This window comes from Leuresthes tenuis, unplaced genomic scaffold, assembly GCF_036924035.1.
Source record: "Leuresthes tenuis unplaced genomic scaffold, fLeuTen1.0.hap1 SCAF_18, whole genome shotgun sequence".
Taxonomy (NCBI): Eukaryota; Metazoa; Chordata; class Actinopteri; order Atheriniformes; family Atherinopsidae; genus Leuresthes; species Leuresthes tenuis.
This window is the reverse complement of record NW_027325372.1, coordinates 4,049,315-4,063,827: the sequence shown is the minus strand read 5'-3', so window position 1 is coordinate 4,063,827 and position 14,513 is coordinate 4,049,315. Positions and strand designations below refer to the sequence as shown.

General features: G+C 42.2%; 1 protein-coding gene across 3 annotated transcripts in view; it reads left to right on the top strand.

The window, feature by feature from the left end:
• Positions 1 to 14,513, top strand: part of pvrl2l (PVR cell adhesion molecule related 2 like) — a 361,767-nt gene that overhangs the window by 62,731 nt on the left and 284,523 nt on the right. The window lies entirely within an intron of this gene.

Below are 14,513 nucleotides of genomic sequence, written 5' to 3'. Positions count from 1 at the left end.
ATCTTCATTATGTTTATCTTTGTCCTCTTTGGCTTCAGTCTGTCCCACAGCAGAACAAAGCTAAAGGACCAACAACAGCACAGCCCACAGCTCAGAAGGTTCTGCACGTGTCTGAGCTGCCAGCAGCCTCCCAAAACGTGTTGAAGAGTGTTAACTGAGGACTGAGCGGTTTATTCAAGCTCGCTGGTTGCTTGTTCAGACCAAACCGTATATAATGACGCTTCGTTGGCTGTTTATCCAAGTTGCAGCTGTTGCATGAACAGGAAAACTGACAGTTTGCAGTCGTGGAGCAGGTTTCTGTGCGTTGGAAAAGTGACGCAAAGGGCTGTCGAAGCACGACTCGGTGTGCTAACCCTAAACTATGTGCTTCTCACTGGTTTTGAAGTAGGCTGACTGTTGTTGTGCGCTGGAACTGCCTCGGAGCACTCAGGCAGCTGAAATACCGCAGCTCACATCTCTGGTTTGCAGCTCCTCACCACGACGATTTGCACCACAGTTGCTTGACGTTTTTGTCGGCTTTAATGGCTTCTTTGTGGCCTCTTCGACACGTCTATGGCGGCACATGGTCTCACACAGAGAAATGGCTTAAACTCTCCAGTGTTGCTTTGACAGGCTCTGCAGCACCTGTGCAACCAGATGCCACATTTTTAAAGAGGACACACTTAAAGTACTGAATTTCCTCTCACAGGGAAAGCCTCCTCTTTATTCAGCAGAGGATCTTAACCTTCCATGGAAGACCTCGATCATTTTCTCCGTTTTCTCCTCCAGTGATGGTGTTTTGCAAGTCTCAGCTTGAGTTTCAAACAGTCGACATTCTGCTTTTTTAATTTTTATTGAGGCTATTGGAGCTGAACCTCTCTTGGGTCTGCAGTAGCACGAGTGCCTGGCTGTAGACCACAGGACAATCTGCTAAGTCTGTTCAACTGAAAGCGCTTCGATGTGAACAAATGTGGGCTAATGTGTCAACTCACTGCACGCCACACTCCACTGACAGAGCCACTGATGACTCTGACACCCACTGATGCCCCAACAAAAGACAGAGAACACATCCTGTAGCTAAATGGAGTTAAATCAACACTTTATGTGAATTTAACAGAGCTTAAACTCAGCTGAAGTCGTGTGTTCGGTCACACAGGAAGGAGAGAACGCATTTGAATGTTGAAAGTGTCCTTATTGTGCCACATGGACTCGCTGGGGTGGATGCATCTTTAACGCCAGTAGCCTCAGGGTCAGTCAGATGCTTTACTCCTCCTTTTCCTCTGGCCTGGAACACAGAAAAATGCAGAGTTTGACAATCAAAGTGAAAAATGTGAATGCAAACATGACAAAACTAAATTGAATCCTGTGGATGCAGGATTTGTTTGGAATGCAGAGACGTGATCACAGACTGGTTTTCACGTTGCTTCATGTTTTACTGTCGGCTCTTTATTTCCCGACGTGTCTGTCTCCCTGCTGAAGTTCTGAGGCATGTTCAGGCCCATTGGCCATGTCTAGGAAGTGGTTGGTATCTGGTTTGTGAGGTACAAATCTCCAGAGACTGTCATTACAGAGGATTTTCTGGAATGCACCAACGACTACAGACCGGTGATTTATGACGGCTCTCAGCACTTTTTCCTTTTTTTAAACTTTCATTTGTACTTTTCATGATTGCTTTCCTAACGAAGCATCAAAGAGGTGAACAAGCAACAGCTTTACTGAAGTAATCATTCAAATTTTCACACATACGTAGTTTAACCAGGTGTGTAGAAGTATAACACGGCACTTTCTCTTTGTTTCAGATCAGTTTAAAGCAGTGTTATAATTGGCTTTGTTCGTAGACATTATGTGTCCCATAATCTATGTTCCTATTTTGTACTTTTCCACTCTGCTCGTGCTACACAGATGATCTTTAAGATGGCATAACAGGACTAAATAACTGGGTCAGATAGGTCTGGTACATTAGATGCACACCTAAAACAACACACACACACACACGCGTTGTTTTTCACATCCAAAGAACATGACGGTGGTTGGCCTGCTCATGTCACTAAAAACTGGCCATTTATACTGAGACTGGTGTAAGTCCAACTGTGAGATAAAGGTGAACATAGGGTCGGGCTGAGGGCTGCACGGCCGTGGTTAACCCCGCCGCCTCACAGCGAGAGGGTTCCAGGTTCAACTCCCAGCTGGGGCCTTTCTGTGTGGAGTCTGCATGTTCTCCCCGTGCATGTGTGGGTTCTCTCCGGCTTCCTCCCACCGTCCAAAAACATGCATGTTAGGTTGATTGGTGACTCTAAAATTGTCCCTAGGAGTGTGTGTGTAGTTGTTTGTCTCTGTGTGGCCCTGTGATCAACTGGCCTCTCGCCCAATGACCGCTGGGATAGGCTCCAGCCCCCCCACGACCCGACCCACAGATATAGAGATATAGAAGCGGATATAGAAAATGGATGGATGGATGGGGCTCGGCCTGATGGATTTCCTGCGAGAGCTCTGTCACTCCGGGTCCATACTTTGCCATACTTTATATGTGTTTAACTCCAATGAAAGAATCGGGCTAACAAGCCTCTTCAAATGGCGGCTCAGAAGAACTTCCATATCGTTCTGACAGAATAAATGAATAAATATCTAAAAATCAGAAGCCTTCAGACATTTCAGACATTTCTACATTGATGGAATAAATTCCTACAGTAGGACAGACGATGAATGCAACACTGGGTTACCATAGAAACATTAAACCCATAATGCAGCACATTGTTGTGTTTTTAAGTCTTTTTTTTTCACCCCAAAATGGCAAAATTTACAAAGAAAACCATAGATTTAACTCCACCTGGACGGGCAAATACTTGTTTTTATTTTACCGTCGCATTCAAAGGCAAAACCGATGTGTTTAAAGTGTAATGAGTGTCAAAAGATCACGGAGAAACACCGGACTTTCTGCGCAAACTTTCCCGAGGGATGGCAGGAGAGGGCTGCTGGAGTGTTGCATGTTACAACAGGAGCGGCAGTGCGGTCGTGCACAGCCCAAGAAAGAGTTAGAGCAGCGTCCCTCCAAGAAGAAAAGGCCATTGACAGGGAAAGACTGCATGCTGGCGGTCCCAGGGGAGGTGATAAATGATGACGGAATTAAAACAAGTGTGCCATGTAAAAATGGAACACTTATAGATGTGTTTGAGATGCTGCTGGAGGACCTGAAGAAGGCGGATGTTGCAGCAGAGTCCGATTATCACGGCGTTCATGCAGACAATATAACATCAAATAGAAACAGAAAACTTGAAAAACACGCATTGCTATCACACTTTCAACACCCAACCCGTTATTTTGCTCTCTGCAGATGATTAGAAGCTGAAAGAATAAAAGCAGAACGCGCTTTACTTTCCATTGGGTTCCAGTCATTCCACGTAAACGCTGCCCGACACAAAGCAGCTGCCTTGGGATACGTCCCTGTCTCACAGTTTCTGTCCAGTGAGACTGGCTTCTGTTGGAGTAATTTTTGTATTGTGCTGAGAAGTAATTTCTTTCTGCAAAAGCCCTTTTGAGTAAAGGTCAAGGTGGAGGCTTGAGTGTACAAATCGTTGGGAAAAAAGCCTCTTCTCTCACCAGCAGTCAGTTCTGATTCTTCTACACAAAGAAAATACTGTTGCCCCCCCCCCAAACCCGTGATCTTTCCCTAACCTTTACGTAACCAGACATTTAATGACAGTGACGGCATTTTTGTTGTTCACAAAAGGCTTGGACAAAAGCGTGAAGACGGGTAAAGCCTGTATGTTGTTAAAGCTTTTTTCTTCTCAAGCAGTGGCCCCCTATGTGTCCAAGGTGCTCTAACAAGCTGATCATGGTGTTTTTATGCATGTAGCAGACGCTTTTATCCATTGGTAGGCAGCCAGGGTAAGGGGGGCTTGCCTACTGGAGCTGATACCTTTCATGCAGGGGATTTGAACCCTTGCCAATCTTACCTCTACACTATCCAGTCCCTTTATTAAGTCATACTATGACATACCAGCTGTGAATCTCTGTTTTGAAGGCAGCGAAGCACAAGCAGCTGCAGTCAAAGTGCATCAGTCCGCTGGCTGATGGGATTCCTTGCACTCAACGGTTTGTTGACTGACGGAGAAGGACCTCAGACGGTAGTGGAATAATTGTCTGTTAGGCCTGGTGACTGTGCTCCGCCTCATTACTGATGTGTGTGTGTGTCCAGTTCACTTTACAGTCACATTGATGTCCTTTTTTAGATAAAAAGCAGGTCCCCGTAATGTCAGGCGTGACCCAATGTTGGGTAAGGAGAAAGTCAGGGTCCCACTTTTCACTGTTATGCAGACGATTTACAAATCTATGAAGCCAGTGAAGCCAAATAGTAACAGTACACAATGTTCTTTGTTTGATTGTATTGCTGACATTAAGCAATGGTTGGCCCAAAATTTTCTACATTTAAATGATGACAAAACTGAATGTATTGTGTTTGGGGAAACTGTGACGGCTGACTTTAGCACCTAAATAACCCTGGCAGAGCTCTGAGGTCAACTAATCAACTTTAGCTGGAAGTGTTCAGGTCAAAATAAAAGCCCTGGGGTGACCGAGCCTTTCCTGTTGCTGCCCCCAGGCTCTGGAATAAGCCCCCCCCCTGAGATGCGTCTTATTTCTGACCTGGGCCTCTTTAAATCTAAGCTAAAAACATATTTATTTCAGATGGCTTTTAATACCCAGTAGTATGGTGACTCTTTTATATTATCTTATTAAATTTTGCTGTATTTTATTTTATTGCGTTTCCTGTTATTTTATTGTTTTGTACTTATTCTTTTCTTTATTTATTATCTGATGTAAAGCACTTTGGTACCGAAATGGATTGTTGTAAAGGGCTGTATAAATAAATTACATTTACATTTACTTATGCTGATTAGGCAGGCAGTAGTTGAGAAGTGATCGCTTCAAACGTGGCTTCATGGGTGTTAAAGATTGAGTTTAGCTGCTTCTGTCTGCTTTAGATTATTGAAACTTTAACACTTTTTTAGTGCTGACTGCTGGAATTACAATTTATGAGGTTTAAACCTGTTTAATTTAGGGTCTTATTACTTTCAAAAGTGACTCTTTTCAGTTAGATTCCATAACATATGGCTGAAAAGTTTCCTGTGAAGTGAACATCTATTGTTGCAGCGGCTCTCCGTGTGTGCGTTTGTGCACGCCTGAAAAACAACGTGCGCATACATGTGTGATTGTGAAATGTGTTTCCACTCCTGCAAACTGTTCAGGTGGCACTGCGGTGACAGAGAAGCACACAGGAGTCACTGTTGACGAGTCGCTAATTAGCAATCAGAACAAGATGCCTGTGCAGGAAAAGCGAGCGTTGTTTCACTCACACACACACACACACACACACACCACACTGTGGAATCTGTATTTAGGGTGTCACACTGAGCTGTGGCTGAAGGTTAGGGATCACAGGCGTGTGCACACACACACGTGATTATTGCCGAAACACTTTAAAGAGGTTTGTCATTTGATTTCTGCTGTGATAATGACACCCAGGTGCTTATTCTAATGAGATGTGATTGTTTTTTTTTGGGATGCAGAGCTCGGCTCGTAATAGATTCAAAGATGGATCCACATGCTTTCAGTTTACTCACAGCCAGAAACTCCAGTTGACTCCAATTTTAACTGTTTTGTCTCACCAGCTCTAGTTTTTGCACATATCCATCCATCCATTTTCTATACATGCTTAATCCATCTGTTTAATCCATCTGATTAACTTGCATGCAGCAAGGCCCGGGGTGGGGCTCGAACCTGGAACCCTCTCGCTGTGCCGTGCAGCCCCCACATATACAGTATGTCAAATTAAAGATGCAATCCAAGTAACTGAGGCCGTCTCTGCAAAGAAAAAGCAAATGAATACATCAGAGAGAAAGGATCTGAAACATTTGCAATGCTGACGGCACAGAAAAAGAGGGAAGAGAAGAGTTTCAAAGCATAGTGATTATATATGGTGTCGCCTTATTATAGGAAAGAAGGGATAAACAGGAGCAGTTGGGGAAGGAGGGCAGGATGGCCATGTTTGGAATGAGAGGCTGTGGCTGCAGGCGGTGAGAAAAGAAAGAGAGGAAGTTGTGGGGAAGATGTCAAGAACTTTCCTTAATGAGCCAAGGGAGGGAGATTCCTGAATGGAGGAAAAAGAGGGACGAAACGGAGAAATTGGGAGTTATTAAGAGCGCCATGCTTGGAAATGTAGGCGAGGAAATCAGAGACGGTAACGGAAGACTGAACAGACACCAGAAGAGGAAGAGCAGAAGGTTGCCGGGGCGTTTGGGGATTTCCTCCACAAAGAAGGTGTGTCTTTGTGCCCATGAAATGCTGAATGAAGTCAAGTCTCCTGCCTTAGATAAAGAGCTCCAGGAAATGTAGCACGACAGCTTTTGTTCCAGTGTTATTAGATGTGTGTCTGCACTGAAATTGTTCCTTAACTTTCATATTGAGAAACATCTGAAGTGCAGGTGGACTGTGTCCTTGAAAATGTGTCAGTTTCTGCAGGGAAAAGGACCCACTGATGGCTAATGGCTTCAATTTCAATAATGTGGTCGAACGGGCTCCACTTTCTTGTCGGCAGTCATTTTTTTAATAGTCGTCATTATGCTCTGCTGCTTCTGTCCTTGTTCTGTAAAGAACAATTTTGCCTCAAAGCCTCTGAAGGAGCACAGGCTGAACACAGCAGACCATGTTGCAGGTGTCAGAGATCACTGACAGGCACCGGGGGACATGACCCCTCCAGATTCTGGCTGAAATTTACTCCACAAAAAGGGCAAAACATTGTTCAGTTTGCATAAACTTAAGAAAAAACACATTCTGCGTAGGTCTTGCCATCAAAAATCCCCGCTGTTTTTCCACGTGAAGCAGGACTACAAATTCAGTTGTTTGTACTACAAGTTTGGGTCACATGGCGTCACGTCCGGCCTTTGGGACCTTCCCTTTCCGTCTTCTGTTCATTTCTTTTTCACTTTTCCACTTGTAGTTGTGTGTCGGCTCGAGTGTTTTTTTTAAATGTAAATTTGCTTCCCTAAAAATTTTTTTTCATGTGAATTTGTTTCCTAAAATGTAAATTTGCCTTTTAAAAATTAAAATTTGTTTTTCAAAAATACATTTGTTTCTTAAAATGTTTTTTTTTTTTTAAAAAGTTAGTTTTTTTCTTGAAATGTTGTTTTGTTTTTTAATTTGTTAATGTGTTTTTTTCTTAAAATGTTATTTTGTTTTTTAATTTAATGTTTTTTTCTTAAAATGTTTTGTTTTTTAATTTGTTAATGTTTTTTTAACTGTAAATGTGTGTTTTGCACCTCTCAGCCACCGTACTATTGGCCCATAGGGTATTACAAAAGTAACTAGTTGTGCGCCAGTTAATGCCAAAATTACTCAAAAATAACTTACTGAGTTTGTTGACAGCTTGGTCCCCCCCCATCTGCGCCCTGGTTGCACCCAAATGAGAAAAGTCTCCTCCGTGGGCTGAGGGAGTTCTTCACTGACATAATAAAATGAAATGCAGAGTGGAGGCGGCCGTATCGAGCTGCTGAATCTGCAGAAACAAATAAATAAAATATTGGGTCCTGGATTGTTTGGGGAGGTCTCTGATGAAGTGAGCTGCACAGGTCTGAGATTGATTTCAATCCCAATTCATCTGATTTAATCAACATTTTTTCAATAAAATCATAAAGTAATGGAAATAAAGAGTAATATTTGACATTTAATCCATTATTATCAGATGAAGAAACATCCAGCTGCACTCTCTTGATGAGTCACGGATGGATTTCTGTTCGTAGTTCCAGTGTCAGTCTGCAGGGAAACAAAGATAAGATGTCATTAAACTATGCAGACAAACGGCAAAAGCAATCCTGTAACGACCTCTATTATGATTAAAAAGTTTGTGAAATACAATCAAAAGCTGGAGAGAAGCTGCTAAATAGAAGCTGTGCAGCGACTTTGTCGGTTCTTAATTCATAAGTTGTGTTGAAGTCTGTTATCATTCATCATATTGTTGGACAAGAGCCGTTTGCAAAGCATCAGGACTGATGTTCACTGCCATTCATCTGCGGAGGATGCAAGCTTTTAGCGTGTAGCATTACACAAAGAACAGCCGAGGCTGAAGAAAGCCATAAAATAAATATCACCACACATTTTAAAGTTGACGCCGAGGGTTACAAACTTTATTTCTAAAGCACATTTAAAACAACGGAGTTGAGCCCAAGTGCTGCTCAGTCAAACAGAAACTGAAAAACATTAAAAGCCGTATCAAAGCAAACTTAAAATGAATGAAATAAGAGTTCAAAAAGAAAATATAATCCAACAATGTGTTTAAAGGAGAGTTTTAATACAGCAGCAAAATCTACTGGTGTGAAGATATGGATGTGTTTACCTGAGCAAGCGGCCTCTCTCCCTCCTGTGCCTCGTGTTTCCTGCTCATAAGCTCTTTGTTGTCGTAGGCAGCCCAGTCTCAACAGAAAATAAGTCACAGATCATGCTGGTAAACGGCGAGATGACGATGAATCCCCGTGGCTGTTGTTTTCTGCAAGGCAGCGTCCATGTGATGGATTTCTGAGAGCCTGACCGCGCTGTTTGTAACATCTAAAGGCAAATCTGCACTACAAGATGTGTCTTTAGTTGCACTGAGTTCATGCTGCAGCGGGGTCACCCACCATAACATTCGTTTTGCCAGCCTTGCTCCCCCAACCTGTGTGAGTCATCTTTATGAAGCAGTTCCAGCAGTCATGCAGACGCGTCTCTCTCTCATCATTACTGTTATTCCATACAAGTAGCTGCCCTGGTTGTTGAAGAGAAATGACCGTCCCTCACTAACGTCTGACAGGCTCGCTGAAAACCAGCGGCGGCTCCTGATAAATTTCTCAGGGGGGGTAATAGTAGCGATGATGGCTAAAGTGACCCCACATTACCAACACCGCATATAAGCACTAGATGGCAAGATAAGGATTTTCCCTTTAGTTTTATATTTAAATTTGGTCTGGGAGGTCCCGATTGTTTGGTTGCCAGTTGATTTATTTCAATAAAGCATTTGCGTTACCATGCTGACCTTGAAAAGGACTAACATGTGGTGGCTACGCTAGCTATGCTAGCTATGCTAGTTATGCTAGTTACTGGCTAGCTGAAACTGTCTTGAACTGTCGCAACCACCATAACGCTGCTGAAAACATTAGTTTTATATTTAAATCTGGTCTGGGAGGTCCCGATTGTTTGGTTGCCAGTTGATTTATTTCAATAAAACCTTTGCGTTACCATGCTGACCTTGAAAAGGACTAACATGTGGTGGCTACGCTAGCTATGCTAGCTATGCTAGTTATGCTAGTTACTGGCTAGCTGAAACTGTCTTGAACTGTCGCAACCACCATAACGCTGCTGAAAACATTAGTTTTATATTTAAATCTGGTCTGGGAGGTCCCGATTGTTTGGTTGCCAGTTGATTTATTTCAATAAAGCATTTGCGTTACCATGCTGACCTTGAAAAGGACTAGCGTGTGGTGGCTACGCTAGCTATGCTAGCTATGCTAGTTATGCTAGTTACTGGCTAGCTGAAACTGTCTTGAACTGTCACAACCACCATAAAGCTGCTGAAAACATTAGTTTTATATTTAAATCTGGTCTGGGAGGTCCCGATTGTTTGGTTGCCAGTTGATTTATTTCAATAAAACATTTGCGTTACCATGCTGACCTTGAAAAGGACTAGCGTGTGGTGGCTACGCTAGCTATGCTAGCTATGCTAGTTACTGGCTAGCTGAAACTGTCTTGAACTGTCACAACCACCATAAAGCTGCTGAAAACATCAAAGACACACGAGTGTTCTCACTAAAGTTTGAACAGTTCTTAGTTTCCTGGGCAGACTGTAGTTTTTTCAACACGTTTAAGCCGGTCAAAAACCTCAAAGAGAAAACAAACAGAATCAGTTTCACCGTGAATCACAGTCATACATGCAATCATTTGTTTAGTTCTCTGTCTTAGCCTCAGCAAATTAAACAGATTCAGATGTATGTTTGCTTATTTTACTTTTCCAGGTTTCCAATGACCTGACGTTGCCCCCCCCCCCCTCAGATATGGACCACACAAGGCAACCTCCAACATCTGTCTTGAAAGTGAAAATCTTTAAGTGTGAACTTGGCTTTAGCTGGACTGTGTGAATTAATTCAAACCCTGAACATTTACTTTATCAGAACCCAGTATAAGAGTAAGAAGTGGGAAAGGAATTGTTCAAGGACTGTGTGAAATATTGTGTAACATGAATGTCTCACATGAGAGTCCACGGATTAAAGCCCCCTGCTATTTCCTCCATCGTTCAAGCATTTGTGGCCAAATCAACAGCTATTAGAGGAGGAAAGTGGATGTAAGAAGACATATTTGTGGCCAAATCAACAGCTATTAGAGGAGGAAAGTGGATGTAAGAAGACTTGGATCATTACCTCAAACATGTATAACGCTGACCTATAGAAACACACTGCACCTGTGTAAGGAAAAGGTATGAAATGATGTCACGAGACAGTCTGAACAGGCACCTTTATCTCCTTTTTTAGTTAGCAAAGCTGTAACTTTACATTCCCTGAATAATGCATCTTTGGTTAAAAACTGGCCCGTTTTATGAGAGATGGAAAGATTTCTGACCTTCGGTTTCACTTTGGTTTTCAGTCTGAGTTGCTGCTGCTTAAAGTAGTTTTTCAGTGTCAAACATATCACACACTTAAAAGCATTTTGTCTTTCACGAGTATGATAAATGGTAGTTTTTTAGGTTAATAGAATTACAGAATTTCAGAGTACAAAAAAGGAATTTTGTGCAATAAATAGTGTATAAATCTGCAACTTTAACAGACTTTATGGGATAAAAGGCCAAAAGAATGGTCTTATTTTTCACTTCCACTTGAAATGAACCTCATATACAGTCTGATCACATGTAACTGCTGATGTGTCCGCATGTAATGCTGACAGAAGTTTATTTGATAAACATCTTCCCTGAAGCTGTCTTCTCTTATATTTATATATATATATATATATATATATATGTCAATAGAGACACATCAAACTTTCCCTGGAGCGTGTCTTTTCAGCTGTAGATGCTTTTACACTCTGAGAATATTAATAGAATTTCAGCAGAGATACAGATCTAATGCACTCTGCCAGCAGTGTATCTAATTGACAATCAATACGTCTGAGCGTGGCCATGTAAGATCCCAGAGAAAGCTCTAAAATCTTCATTCTAGGACACGGGATCATAGCTTGCAGTGGGGATGTTTATCTGTAGCGGTGGCAGGAGGAAGCTTAACGGAGAGTCTGCAGCCTTGTGACCAGAACCAGGCCAACATTAAAGAAAGCCTTTGGTTTGTGATGAGCTCGGGGCCTTTCTGGATGCAGTCCTATCAACAACTACTGGACTCATCCTCATCTCTGACTTCAGGGAGTTTCTGTCCCTTTTATTTCACAAATTTGAATTTAGTCCCTTTCTTCTTGCCTGTTGATGCGGCGCATTAACTCGGGTCGGCACGTGCACCGTCGTCATCCTTCAATAAGGCAAACCGCTGCTCCACCCTAATGAGATTTACTTTTATAATTAAAAACCACATGACGAATTAGATTTTCAACAAATCCCATCACATGAATAATAAATAGAGAAAACAGTTGTGTTTTGGATTAATTTCAGATTTATTTGTGCGTTTTCCGAAATTTAATAATGTTTTTGTCAATGTCTGGAAGATGTTTATTGCAAAAGTGGCAAATTTCCACTTTTAAAGAGGAGAAAGAAGTTAGTAGTAATTGATATAAGTAGCAGTTTGTTTGACATAAGTGGCTGTTCCAGGATTTATGGGGACTTATTTTCTTGAAAGAGAGCGAAAGTGTCAACATTTTTGCCTTGACCTGGTTCACCAGATCCGATCTGCTCGAGCCAGATGTGGCTTGTGGCCTGTTTGACTCCAAGGTTGGTGCAGAAAGTGTTTTAAAGCTAAACTATAACCCAGAACTCGACACCTAGCTGCAGAGCCAAAGTGTTTCAGCAACACACGGCAGAGTTCAGAGGGCACACGGAGCATTACAGCCGATAACGGAGGGGGAACTCCAGGGAAAGTCTGCCTCCAGCTATTTTTATATTGATGTAATGCTCTAAACATTCAGGCATCTTAAACCCAGAGTGGCCACACTTTTTCCAAAACATGGAGCTGTGTGCTCACTGCAACAAAGCAGCGTCTCCAGAGAACGTGTGCAATAGCTGCACATGTTCAAAATGCAGCAGTATGATTAAGCTGCAGCAAGGTGTAGTTTGCACATGCAGGTATTCGTTTCATGTGATGCCAGTTTGTGTGTGTTTGTTAATCTTAAAGCCAAACCATGTGTTTGTTACTCCTGACTGTAACCAACGCCGAATGACAGCGTAATTAAAAAGTGAAGTCTTTGAACAACAGAGGGTTGGACGGGGCTCAGATTCTGTCTTGTGTGACGATCCTTTCCACCCCTCCTGCCTCTTAATGAGTACGTTTGACCACATAATAACTGCACAGTATCAAATTTGTGACATTTTCACATGCAAGACCTTTTTGAATGTTTTGCAGATAAAGTCATTTGACAATAGTTGGCATGGTTTGATTTTAAGGGGCACATGCGTCGGTTTTAGAGCTCAGAAGGAGTAGTCGCATTCAATTTTTTAACCTTTTCTGTGAAACTGAAACGCTGCTTTGGGCTAATTTTGGCAACTATTCATCATTTAGTAGGAGCAGCCAGTGCAGAACAGTAGGAAAAGGTAAGAATCAAAGAGAATGTGAGCTTGTTAGGTCAGGTTTGTGTGTCACTTGTCAAAATACTCGGTAGATTAATGATGATGCAGCAAGACACCCACCAGAGACTGTTCATTATTACCCCCGAGCCTAAATATGGCTGCTGATTGAACTTTGGGTTTACTCCACGAAGGCTGTTTTTACACCCAAAGTAGTGCATTTAAACCAGATTTTTAAATGCAACAAGCTCATTAAATTCTTTCCCATCGCCAGTAGTCGAGTGTTCACCCTCAGTGTTCTGAGGGCTGTGATAGATTCAGAACCAGTCCAGTAACTCCCACCACCTCCCGTAAGACAAGCTCGTAACTATGACAACGTGAAGGAATGGCGCACTGTATCCTCCTGGCTGAGATAATTAGGCTAGTTGTTATTTTTGACTGAACCGTGAACGTCAGCCCACAAGGTGGGACTGAGACCGAGCTGCCAAATGTTTTGCCGTCAGGTAAAGTCGATCAGGCTCTTCTCATTTTTGTCCCTTTTCAGTCGGTAAATGTTTTTTTTTTTTTGAAGAAAAATTGAGCTGTGCCCACTCTTATTGCCCAGAGCGCAGCATGCGAGTCTTATGTTACCTCAAATGACCTGAAATGCAGATATTTACATATAGATATTTACTGTATTTGATGCAAGCTTTAACTTCTAATTTGCTCTGTTTGAAAATTTGTGAAATTTTAGTTCAAACCCTCATATTGGTCCTCTTCAGTCCATTAAAGTCACCCAAATAAGCTGTTTCTACGGGCTCAATGCTTCCTGTATAAATGTAAGAAATCCTTTATTTTATTGCAGGGCTTTAAATTGTTTGTGGGCATTACAGGGTAGTGTTCTCACAAAACCAACATTTTGGTATCAATACTTTTCGATACTGTCCCAAAAAAAGAAGAAAACAACAAAAAGGTGTTTGAAATAACATATTTAGGTTTAATTTATTAGTTAATATTATGAATTAAGGAGGCAGAAATGCAAATTACACTTTAAAGTCAGGTGAGTAGGATGTGCTGACATCTAGTGGCATAAAGTGTAGATTGCAACCGAATGAACACCCACTTTCCCAAATATGCTTGAAAATAACACAAAAGGCTAAATGTAGCTGCAGAGTATTGTTTATGCCTTCTGGGCTTCTGTAGTGACATGACAAAGAGGTTGTGTTGCTTCATCTAAGGTGATGAAAACACTAGTGTAATGAAGATAAAAGCAGGATGTTCATTCTTAGGGGCTTTTGGTGCCAGAGGCTGATCTTCAGCTCTAATACTCATCAGCTGGAGACAGATTTTACAGACTATAGTGGGCCACACTGTGCATATAGACTCACTGAGCACTCGATCAGGATTATGTATGCGGGAGCTGCAGTTATTATTCACATCAAACACTGAGTGAGGACAAAATGGGGCCGTGAATCGTGGTGTGATTGTAGGCGGCCTTCAGGTTTAAGTATTTCTCAAACTGTTGTAGAAGTTACTGTTTGAAGCTGGCAGAGAGCCCACAGTGACTCAGATAAGCTGCTCTTTACAACTGTGTTGGACAGAAAAAGCATCTCAGAATGCAGAACACGTCCAGCCTTGAGACAGATGGGTTACAGCTTCAGAGGACCACGGCGTGTTCCAATCCTGCCAGCCAAGAAGAAAAATCTGAGGCTGCAGTGGGCACAGGCTCACCAAGCTGACATTTTAAGGCTGGAAAAACTTAGCCTGATTTGCTTTTGATTTCTGCTCAGGCGCACAGATGGCAGACTCACACTTTGGGCCTTTT